This window comes from Lissotriton vulgaris, chromosome 3_1, assembly GCF_964263255.1.
Source record: "Lissotriton vulgaris chromosome 3_1, aLisVul1.2, whole genome shotgun sequence".
Classification (NCBI taxonomy): Eukaryota; Metazoa; Chordata; class Amphibia; order Caudata; family Salamandridae; genus Lissotriton; species Lissotriton vulgaris.
Window position 1 is genome coordinate 1,722,365,353 of NC_141689.1, and position 13,063 is coordinate 1,722,378,415.

Sequence of the window (13,063 nt, forward strand, 5' to 3'; positions counted from 1 at the left end):
GCAACTTACTTACCACTTCCAACAGGACCACTACAACCACATAGATACAGTATCCCTTGCCTTTTTCTCTGACTGTGACTGCATTTCTTGGATCTCTCTCTGCTTCTAAATTGATCCCATAACACATCACTTAGTCCACTCCACTATCACATCTGCACCACACATAGTCATTTGTAAGTGCTCCTACGTAATTCGCAAGTCGCAGCACGCCCCAGGCCGTAGAGGACTGGGATGGCCCCAATGATGAAGCATGTCACCAAGGGGCAACCCTGGTGAGTGAGGGGGCACCTAGAAAAAAACCAATTTCTCCTTTTCTATCTACTATACCTTCCAGACCAACCCCATTGAGTGTTGTTGTGAATGGATTTATAGTGACCAGCAAGGCTCTCGGGTATCTGGCTACAGAGACCTTATGTTGAATATCGTTATCAATAATTCCACACAGGCCCTGTACTGTCGCATTCTTTCTTCCACAGTTGTCGAATGTACTACTTACTTTTCACTGACATGCATGCAGTAGTGCATGCACTTTCAAAGATTGATGGATAGGTCTTTGTACCCAAAGAATTGTTTATGTTCAATTGTTTGTCTATGCTGTGCTTTTTTTAACAGGGTGTCTTCTGGTGACCAACATCGATGGACGAAGCGTCGGCTGCAATGGAGGAGTGCCGCTAATAGGAGGATTTTTTTTCTGCAGGCAACTTACTTACCACTTCCAACAGGACCACTACAACCACATAGATACAGTATCCCTTGCCTTTTTCTCTGACTGTGACTGCATTTCTTGGATCTCTCTCTGCTTCTAAATTGATCCCATAACACATCACTTAGTCCACTCCACTATCACATCTGCACCACACATAGTCATTTGTAAGTGCTCCTACGTAATTCGCAAGTCGCAGCACGCCCCAGGCCGTAGAGGACTGGGATGGCCCCAATGATGAAGCATGTCACCAAGGGGCAACCCTGGTGAGTGAGGGGACACCTAGAAAAAAACCTATTTCTCCTTTTCTATCTACTATACCTTCCAGACCAACCCCATTGAGTGTTGTTGTGAATGGATTTATAGTGACCAGCAAGGCTCTCGGGTATCTGGCTACAGAGACCTTATGTTGAATATCGTTATCAATAATTCCACACAGGCCCTGTACTGTCGCATTCTTTCTTCCACAGTTGTCGAATGTACTACTTACTTTTCACTGACATGCATGCAGTAGTGCATGCACTTTCAAAGATTGATGGATAGGTCTTTGTACCCAAAGAATTGTTTATGTTCAATTGTTTGTCTATGCTGTGCTTTTTTTTACAGGGTGTCTTCTGGTGACCAACATCGATGGACGAAGCGTCGGCTGCAATGGAGGAGTGCCGCTAATAGGAGGATTTTTTTTCTGCAGGCAACTTACTTACCACTTCCAACAGGACCACTACAACCACATAGATACAGTATCCCTTGCCTTTTTCTCTGACTGTGACTGCATTTCTTGGATCTCTCTCTGCTTCTAAATTGATCCCATAACACATCACTTAGTCCACTCCACTATCACATCTGCACCACACATAGTCATTTGTAAGTGCTCCTACGTAATTCGCAAGTCGCAGCACGCCCCAGGCCGTAGAGGACTGGGATGGCCCCAATGATGAAGCATGTCACCAAGGGGCAACCCTGGTGAGTGAGGGGACACCTAGAAAAAAAACAATTTCTCCTTTTCTATCTACTATACCTTCCAGACCAACCCCATTGAGTGTTGTTGTGAATGGATTTATAGTGACCAGCAAGGCTCTCGGGTATCTGGCTACAGAGACCTTATGTTGAATATCGTTATCAATAATTCCACACAGGCCCTGTACTGTCGCATTCTTTCTTCCACAGTTGTCGAATGTACTACTTACTTTTCACTGACATGCATGCAGTAGTGCATGCACTTTCAAAGATTGATGGATAGGTCTTTGTACCCAAAGAATTGTTTATGTTCAATTGTTTGTCTATGCTGTGCTTTTTTTAACAGGGTGTCTTCTGGTGACCAACATCGATGGACGAAGCGTCGGCTGCAATGGAGGAGTGCCGCTAATAGGAGAATTTTTTTTCTGCAGGCAACTTACTTACCACTTCCAACAGGACCACTACAACCACATAGATACAGTATCCCTTGCCTTTTTCTCTGACTGTGACTGCATTTCTTGGATCTCTCTCTGCTTCTAAATTGATCCCATAACACATCACTTAGTCCACTCCACTATCACATCTGCACCACACATAGTCATTTGTAAGTGCTCCTACGTAATTCGTAAGTCGCAGCACGCCCCAGGCCGTAGAGGACTGGGATGGCCCCAATGATGAAGCATGTCACCAAGGGGCAACCCTGGTGAGTGAGGGGACACCTAGAAAAAAACCAATTTCTCCTTTTCTATCTACTATACCTTCCAGACCAACCCCATTGAGTGTTGTTGTGAATGGATTTATAGTGACCAGCAAGGCTCTCGGGTATCTGGCTACAGAGACCTTATGTTGAATATCATTATCAATAATTCCACACAGGCCCTGTACTGTCGCATTCTTTCTTCCACAGTTGTCGAATGTACTACTTACTTTTCACTGACATGCATGCAGTAGTGCATGCACTTTCAAAGATTGATGGATAGGTTTGTACCCAAAGATTTGTTTATGTTCACAATTGTTTGTCTATGCTGTGCTATTTTTTCTTGTCTCCCAAAACCTTTCCCAAAAACCCCCGTACCCATACATTTTTCAAACCCTAACCCTCTTCCCCCGGGCTGTGTGGCTTTGATTGATGTGTGACTAAATTACAGCAATAAATCCACACACTTGCTGGGGAGGATAAGGTGATAGCAACAGGCTGATGAAGAACTCCGAGGATATATTCTTACTCTGCTTGACAAAGAACCATTGCTAATGTGAAAGAACTTCAACCGAATTAGTAGTTATACTTTACCATTTGTTAGGCTACAATGTGGCACTGTTCTACTGTACTTCTGTCACCTGCTATATTCTGAGTTGTACCGTTGAATTCCTCAGGAGGACAAACCAGATTTCATTATCTTTTTTTTCATAGGCATGCAACTGCCACTGTGTCACACCACTAGTACCACCGCTATGAGGAAATTTTATCCGACCAAGATTGCCAACCTTATTCGCTGTTTCCCGTGGAGCCAGCCCTGGGTCTAGCCCTACTTTCAAACACAAATTACAGGTAAGATAAGCGTTTGGTGGTTTGGGGGTATAATGGAGTATTAGTAGGAGAGACGAGAGACTGAAGGTAGTACTACTAAAGTCCTAGGACTCTTGGATTCACTTCACTTAGTCTGTGAGATGCACTTAGTGTTGAAAACATTTGGGCATTTACACTTAAAGGAAGAAAATGGAACTAAACTTTCAGGAAAACAAAGTCACTGTTAAACCCCCACCCACCAGGCAAGCAGTAAGAAACGGGTATGCTCAGATAAAGTTTGAAAAAGTATATTTATATCCCTAACAAAATAATCTCCCGCAAGACCCTCCCTAACCCCAACGATTGTCCTTCAAAAGTCCCCAAAAACCCAAATCCCAATTCCCACCCCCCAAAAGTCTCTAAAAAAGGGGCAAGGGATACTATGGGTGGATGCTGTCAACTTTTTTGGCCAGGGCATCATGCTCCTGGCGGAGCAAGGCGTGCTCTACGCGGAGCCCCTCCAACTCCTGTGAAAAGTGGTGGAGCTCCTGCTGGAGGCGGGACACCATCAGGGTACTGCAGCGCAGGCGTGCCTTCAATGCCTTGTAGGTGCAACGGCTGTGAGAGGAGGAAGCTGTTGTCCTTGCTACTCGGCGGTGGCGTTTGGCTTTGGCAGCCCGGCTCAGTCTGGGTGGACCACTGTGCTGGGTGGCACTGGCAGCCCGTGGGGGAACGGAGGCCGATGCAGACGACGTAGTTGTTGTGGTCGACTGCACACTTTCTTCGTCCTCCAGGGCCACCAGCCGCCGATATTCGGCCACAGTGGCATCGATCCTCCGTTGCCGGGCCGCTCTAGCCATCTCCTTCCTCCTTGTTCGTTTGGAAGGAGAACCTATATGAAGAAAGAAAGACATAGTCTGTAACCAATGCTCTTTAAGATTAACTCAATCATTCAGCAGAAATTTGTGTTGCACTACAACTAGCAACTTGCAAACGTATTACATAACTATTGAGGCCAGTATCTATCTAACCTCACACTTCTTCATCCTTGCTCTAACATTAGTGGGAGTTTAAGGAACAAATTCTACGAGCACTATGGACTTCCATTGGAGTCGACTATGAAAGTACACCAGTCTTATTCTTCTTCTTGTCTCTTGTTTAGGAAAATTGGTACGTTATCTTCTGCAAGCCGGCATAATGCCAGCGCAGTAAACTTGCACCCGAGAAAAAGAGACGCACGCCATGAGGAGTGACCTAGACTTGCGTTGCGTTACTGTACCCGTCCAGTACATGCAGGTGGTGAAGCTCTTACTTTTCTATTACGGGTGGCACTGAGAATACTCTGTTACAACTCAAGGGCTACTGCTTAATTAATTTAACTTTCACCCTACAGTGGAAATGAGTACTAGAAATGGAAAATTGAAGAAGATAAATAATCTGATTATCTATCACTTCACATGGGATGTTTTTGCTTATATATGGGATGACTTTAGGTGCTTTGCTTTTTATTGAGTGACCAGTGATACATCCACACATGAATGACTGAGTACTACTAAACTTATTAAGAGAGGTAGGGAGTGGCCACCGTAATAACCGGATCTATGCAGTGCTTGCAATACAAACTACTGCTACTATTGATGGTAGTATTTGGACAAAATTAGAACTTCTTTTTCTTGCCTTTCCTACACTGGAACGGACGTGCGGGTGCAGTGTTACATGCTCTTCAAAGTTACACTTAGTTCATCCACTGACCGTCTACTCTCTCTAGATCATGGGTACTCACAAACTTTCTCTCAGGGGCTACATTTACAGTGTAGTTTGGGGCCGAGGGCCGCACTGGTGGGGGCGGAGTCAGAGGGGGCGGGGCTAAAGCAAAACGATAACTTGTGACCATGAGGTTGCACATAGGTCCCTGCAGCAGATGCCCTCATCCACTGAGCCACCAGACCCAGCATTTACATACATCTCTCTCCCTCCTGCTCTCCCTCCTGCCCTCCCTCTCCATCTCTCTCTCCCTCCTGCCCTCCCTCTCCCTCCCCCTCTGTCATCTCACTGTGTGTGTATCTATCTGTGTCAGCCTTCAGCCCGGGTTGAGACCGCTTCCTCAACGCGCACACACAGACAACAACACCAAAGTACTTAACAGGTCTTTAAAAGACCATTAACATATTATTGAGGCTTTGTTTGTTGTAGCGCCCCTGCTTCTCCACCCTGACAATCACTGCTTGCCCGGCCCCACAGAGCAGTGGGGCCGGGGGAGCAGTGATTGTCAGAGTGGAGATGCAGGGGCGCTAACAGGTGAAATACAAAAAGCCTCTGCTCTGTGGGGGCCGGGGGAGCAGTGATTGTCTGCAAGGTCTGCGCACCGCCAAGGAAGGCTTGCCGGGCCACCACCGGCCCGCGGGCCGTACTATGAGTACCCCTGCTCTAGATACACATATGCTATCTAAGAGTCAGATAGTAGCATGATCCAGGTATATGGACACATACAGTTTCTGTGTCACCCACCCAGGCTGTTGTCCTTCCACCCATCATTGCTTCATCATTCACCCAGCCATGCATCTCATATTCTTGCCTTCCCAGCTAGTCTTCAATCTCAATAAGTAAGGAATATATAAGAGCTTACCTCTGGCCGCCACCACCACCGTCTCAACTCTCACAGCCGCTGCCTCCTCCCCTGAAGAATCGCCCTCCGCCTCCGTGTCGAGCACCACCACCTCCACACTGGCCCCGCCACCAGATGTTCCACCTACAAAGTACATTTAAGAATGTTAGAATAAAGCACTCACTAGTCTTTGGTCTAGGAATGAAGACATGTGAAAACAATGTAATTTGTGACTGTCTACGTTAAAGTTAAAAAAAATGTCCCTTTTTCCAGGGAAGGTTGTCTTGCTGCACTTTTTGGCACAACTGATGAAGGCTGTTTTTTTAACACGCACCATTTTTCTCCACACAGACAGAAGATGGACTTCTAACAACAAGATCAAGTTGAAACCAGGTGAGAGCTCGGCTCGACCACAAGAAATGTCTTCAATTAATCGTCAGCACTAACCACTTTTCCATTATCAGTTAAACGTTTAGTTTTATTATGACTTCATTTTAATAAATGTGTTTACTTTTAATAAAGCTTTTAAACTTAAATACAATCTGTGTTTTTTGGTCCAGACTAGAGTGACTGAGCGAAAGGTTTTGCAATTTTTGCAAGCATGAGTCCAGATAGAACACTTCAAAAGACATTATGGACAATCCCAGAGGACTGCACTAAGTTGATAGAGCTATTGCTGACTAGAATCATGGGAGTTTCGCCAACCGTGCAATCTTAGTTAGCTACACAGACAGACTAATAAGAATAATCTAGTAATACCACAGGGAGTCATAGTAGAGGCAGGATAAGAATTTAGATACAGTCTACAAGAAGATCAAAGACAATTTTGAAAAAAGTCAAATGAGGAACGCTAGGAAAAATAGGTACTAGTCTAAAATGAAAACTTACTGGGGCCAGCAGAGGAGCCCTCGCCTGCCCGATCCTGGCCCTGTTGAACAGCATCCGCCGCCTGCTGCTCCTGTGTCCTCCTCTCGCCCCTGGGGGGAGCTGACGTACAACATGAAAGAAAGAACAGAAAACATGGATGATTGTTGCTTGTCAATGTCAACCAAATCAAACATTTCAAAAGAACAATAACAAAATATTTCCGCGAAATTATATTGATTAGGGTTAGTTTTCATTTATTTGCGGACCTGTGACTTCGAAAGTTACGTAACTCACTAAATAAAGTACTGAAACGTTCACCTAGGACTGGCAGGCAGCAGTCCGCAGGCAAGACGCAAAGTGACAGACAAACTCCATTGTGATTTCAGTCAGATCAGTGACAACACTAACAGTTGCCTGCTACATTACCAGTCATTTAAATAGTCAAACTATCAATCCACCGCCACTATTTTTCTTATTGTCAGGGGTACAAAGGAGGGGGCAGATTTAAGCCCCTTGCGGCTCTTTTGCGCCGTTCTTGCGTGACTTTTGTGACGCAGCAGCTAAACAAAAAAGGGCGCCATGATGCGGCGTATAATATTATAACAACGTGACGCATTTGGGAGATGCATCCCGTTATAAAGCCCTGCGCCATCAGGGGGCGTTCCGGCGCAAGGGAGGGCATTCCTGCGCTGGAACACATCCTAAAAGTGACTAAGGGAAATCTACAAAATTTCAATCAGTCACCTTTAGGACAATGATGCGTCACACAAACCCTGCACCTGCTTGAAGCAGACGTACGGCTTGACCCAGCATTGGGGAGATAGGGTACCCCAGAGCATTGCTGGAGCTGCGCCATCGTTGCAACGCAACTCCAGCAGTAAAGCTTCGGTGACGTTTTGGGCCCATGGTGCGCCGCATTGCAAATACGGCGCACCATGTTTGGTGGTGGTAGCGGGCCGCACAATTAATGGCGCATCCCTGCTACTTTGCCGGGATGCAACGGTAATTGCAATTCTGCCCCTTAGGGGCATACTTACTTACGCGTTCTGGCGCAGCTCCAGAGATGCGCCAGATCAAATGCATCACGCAAAACTACCCTTGCGTCACGGCAGATGCGCCTCATTTACAATGCGGCGCACCCTGGCGCAAGGGTAGGCACTTGCGTGACGCATCTCGTCACGTAAGAGCGGCGCATCGCTGGAGTCACGTCGCCAACGCAATGCAACTCCAGTAATGCTCAGGGCCACCCAATACTTAACATGCTGTGTCAGTCCTTTCGCCTGCTTCGAGCAGACATAAGGAATTGAATTGACGTAGCAGCGTCGCAGAAGTGCCTGCGTTAAATCTTGTAGATTTCACGCAGGCAATTTTGCAAGGCGCACAGCCGCCGGACCGCCCACCCTGCGTACTAGGAACGCACCCATTGTGGTGCAGGCCCATGGCTTTATAACGTGACGCATCTCCCTAGATGCGTCATGCTGTAAATGACTCGCAGGGATGCGGCACGTTTACGCCGCTGTTGCGTCATGCAAGGCAACGTAAACGTGGCGCAAGGGGCTTGTAAATGTAATCTGCCCCCTAGTGTCTAGCATTACGCAGTTCTGTAAAGTACACTCATACATAATAGTTACTCAGGCCAATGAGACCACGAAATAGAAAACAAATAAGCATAGTAGCAACGCCACTGAGAAGGAGAGCAGTGCACCTGAAATGCACAGAAGATTTTGAAATATAATTTAACTACAATGTAATCGTCATCAGCGGCATTATTGGCTTGCTCCATGTAAAAAACAAATATTTGCAATACAACAACACAGAGCAGGAGAAAACATCATAGTAGTGAGTGATTAAATGGCTACTACTACTCACCAAGCCCGGGGATCTCCAAGCCGAGCTGGTCCAGCAGGTCGCGCTCGCGGTCCAGGAGGTCCGTCCAGCGATGGGTGACCTGGCTGTAGGTGCGCTGGACCCCGTAGAGGTGGGATATGGCCCAGCACACCTTCTCCCACCGCTTCCGGCGCTCCCGCATGTTGTAGCCGCCGGCCGCGATCCTGCCGCCTCCCGCGATGGTCCTGGGCAGGCGGCGCTGGACGAAGTAGACCAGCGCGCCCACTTCCTCTGGGCTGAATATCTTCCGTCGCGTCACCTGCTCCCCCCTCAATCTCCCGCATGCTGTCCTGGCACTGGGTCCAGCACTACTCCCCGCCGCCGCTGCGGCCCTCAAGTGCCTGGGCAGCTTCACGGCGCCTGGCTTGACCATGGTCTGGGCAGGTAAGGTAGGAAGAAGTAGAAAATTAAGAAAGAATAGGATAGGGAAGAAGAAAAGAAAAGAGTTTAAAAAAGTAGTTTAAAAGTAAAGAAAAATAGCAGAAAAGACAAAAATATACAGCTAGGAAAAGAGAGGGATAGATAAGAAGCAAAATCGTAAAAAAAAAACTGAAAACAAGCAAAGGATGGCAAAGATACCAAGAGGATTAAACACCATGCCCAGACACAGGAAATGAATGAAAAACAAGATGGCCGGCGCCGGTTCACGAGCGCGAAAGTAAGTTCGCGCGAGATTTTCCTCGCGATCTCGTGCGAACCTCTAGATTTCCCGCGCGATCTCGTGCGAACCTCTACTCGCAATGCGCTTACTGCGCGAGATTATACATAGCGGGCGGAAACGGAAATACGTCACGCAAACAAAATGGCCGCGCCCGTACTCGACCTTGGGGTAAATTCGCGTGTTGCGCTGCAAGCGGCTCGCGAATACTGCAAAAAAACTCGCGAAACAACAAGCCGCAAAAAAATAAAATGCTCATTCGCACGAATTGGCGGCTTCCGCGGTCGGTTTCGCACGACGCCGCGCCCCGCGAATAGCGCGAAAAAACCGAAAAACGATTTTAGCAAAAGCAAAAGCAATGAGCAGGTGCAAAAGGTCAACCTCATGATTTGTAACGATTCTCTGTAGTGCTTCCTGAGGGGGCCCTCCAGAATTCGGTTGCCTGCTTGCAACTATTGTGTGACCCTGCTCTGACCTTAACTGTATGCCACAAAGGTCCTGATTTACAGCTAAAGGAGCAGACAAGCAGGTGCCAGGCTGGAACTTGAAATTCTTTCAGTGACACATTAATTAGCCCCTAATTCATTATTGTCAGTTGGGGCAGGGCAGGTGTTGTTAATAAACTAACCCCAAATTAATTCATGTCAGTTCAAGCAGGGCAGGTGGGCTTGCTTTTCCCCCCCATCTTCTACAGTGATGATGAACCAGAGGGTGGCATTGATGTAACAGAGGGTGGCATGGGTCAAAGAGAGGGTGCCAGTGGTGAAACAGAGGGTGCTGGGAGGCTGTGATGATGAACCAGACGTAGAAACAACATAGTCGCGACCGTTGCGAGCCGACAAGTAAGTTCGCAATTGCGAACTAGTACCAAATCCTCCCGAACTGGCAGAAACACTTGCGAACACAAAAAAAAATAAAAATCCGCAAATTCGCGAGAATTTGCGGATTTTGCGGATTGCGAATTCGCAAATCCGCAAAATTTGCGAACGCGAGATTCGCAAAATTCGCCCATGCTTACTCCCCAGCAAGTGTGTGGAATTATTGCTGTCATTCAGTGACAGTGACACATCAATCAAAACCACACAGCCCGGGGAAAGAGGGTTAGGGTTTGGAAAATGGATGGGAATGGGGGATTTTGGGAAAGTTTTGTTGAGAGAAGAAAAAAAAGCACAGCATGGACAAACAATAATTGAAGATAAAGAAATCTTTGGGTACAAAGCTAACCATAAATCTTTTAAGTGACATAAAGGAAGTGCATGCACTACTGCATGCATGGTTACTGAAAAGTAGTACGTTCGACAACCGTGACTGAAAGAATGCGACTGTACAGGGCTGCAGCATTTTCACTTGCCTATCTCTGCACTGAGAGAAACACTTCTTACATTAAATTAGGTTTAAAAAATAGCAGAAGTAAAACCTATAGAATGGCTGGAGGGATGAATTTAGAAGCAGAGATCAAAGAAATGCAGAGTCACACTCATAGAAGTTCACAGCAATAACATTACTTAAAAGATAATTAGAAAAGAAAGGATACTGTATCTGTATGTTGTTGTAGTTTTCCTGTTGAATTTGGTAAGTTGCATGCATCAAACCATTCCTCTTATTAGAGGGACTCCTCCATTCCAGCTGACGCTCCGTCCATCAATGTTGGTGACCAGAAGACACCCTCTCCACTGCCTGCCTGGCGGATGCTGAATTGCGGCGCGCTAATGTGAAGCCTGACTTCATCCTTTTTTTCCCATTGCACAGACTGAAACCCGGCCTGTAATTATTGATGGAGAAACAGGAAGTGATATTAAAACACCACTGACAAATAAATATAAGGTATGTATGCTGTGTAGTGCAAAAAGTCACACTTTGAGTTTAATATTTTTGAAAGTGCATACACTGTCTGAGTCTCCTTTTGAAGGATAAATAAGTATGGGCAAAATAATTTAGCGGATCTTTCCCCTCAAGCTAGGTGTACTGTAAACTGTGTTTTAGCACAAAATTAGACCTTCCCAGCAGTGCTCCCAAACCCTTACTAAACCCAGTCGCAAAAATGTAGAAGACCCCCAATCAGAAATCTCAAAAAACGAGGCCTAGTAGAAAAATGGTGACAAAACGTACTTTGAAAGTAAAGTAGGCCAAAATCCCCCCTTACCCACCGTGGATTGTATTCAAACCACTTGCAAGCAAGCAAAAGTATCCATACCCAGCATCGCTCTAAGACTCGCAAACCCCCCACAAACAGCCCCCGCCCAAACACATGCAATACAATACCGCTAACCCTAACGAGCCCTAAGTTAAGAGTAGTGGCAAACGCTTTCATTAACTAGGCCAAATCCCCCCTTTCCCACCATGGATTTTCTTCAAATCACTTGCAACCAAAATTACACATTCCCACGAGTGCTCTAAGACCACAGAACTCAGTTGCAAAAATCTAGAACACCCCGAAACACATGCAATCTTGCTGCTAGTGCTAACCCTAACGAACCCTAAGTTACAAAAAGAGCCAAAAGGCTTTTCAGCATAGTTTTCTCCAAACCACTTTTATACGGTATTAGACCTTCCCAGAAATGCCCCAAGACCCACCCACAAAAAAGCACAACACCCCCAAATAGGCAAAAAGCAAAAATGGAAAATCTCATACTTACAATATTTTTCGGCCTTCTGTCCAAACGCGCTGTGCAGCTAGGCCATAACTCCCCTTTTCCACCATGGATTTCCTGAAAAACAAATGCAATCAAAATTAGACTGTGCCAGCAGTGCTTCCAGACCCAAAAACCCACCCCTAAACACCCGGAACCCCCCCCAAACAGCACCTCAAAGACAAGCAAGTCAGCAAAAACGCAAAAAAAATTTCGCCTCTGATTTTGTCCTACCCACTTTTATCCGGTATTAGACCTTCCCAGCAATGGCCCCAGAGCCGTCAACCCAGGCTAAAACAAGTGGAAGACCCCCAAACAGCCAAAAAGCAAAACTACAAAAATGGGGACTTAGTCATTTTCAGCCCAATTTCCAAAATCACTCCGCGCGTGCTATGCAGCTAGGCCCCAACTCCCCTCTGCCACCACAGATTTGCTTCAAACCTCTTGCAATCAAAAGTATCCATACCCAGCAGTGCTCCCAGACCCCTAAACCCACCCACAAACACCAGGAAGCCCCCCAAACAGGCCCCCGAAAACGCTAAATTGAGCAAAATGTCAGAAAAAGCAAAAACTTTTTCCGCATGGATTTTGTCCAAACCACTTTTATCCGGTATTAGACCTTCCCAGCAATGGCCCCAGAGCCGTCAACCCAGGTGAAAACAAGTAGAAGACCCCCAAACAGCCAAAAAGCAAAACTACAAAAATGGGGACTTAGTCATTTTCCGCCCAATTTCCAAAATCACTCAGCGCGTGCTCTGCAGCTAGGCCCTAACTCCCCTCTGCCACCACAGATTTGCTTCAAACCTCTTGCAATCAAAAGTATCTATACCCGGCAGTGCTCCCAGACCCCGAAACCCACCCACAAACACCAGGAAGCCTCCCAAACAGGCCCCCGAAAACGCTAAATTAAGCAAAATGTCAGAAAAAGCAAAAACTTTTTCCGCATGGATTTTGTCCAAACCACTTTTATCAGGTATTAGACCTTCCCAGCAATGCCCCAAGACCCGCCAACCCACCCGCAAATAAGCACAACACCCCCAAACAGGCAAAAAGCAAAAATGGAAAATCTCATACTTACAATATTTTTCGGCCTTCAGTCCTAACGCGCTGTGCAGCTAGGTCATGACTCCACTTTTCCACCATGGATGTCCTAGAAAACAAATGCAATCAACATTAGACTGTGCCAGCAGTGCTCCCAGACCCCGAAACCCACCCACAAACACCAGGAAGCCCCACAAACAGGCCCCCG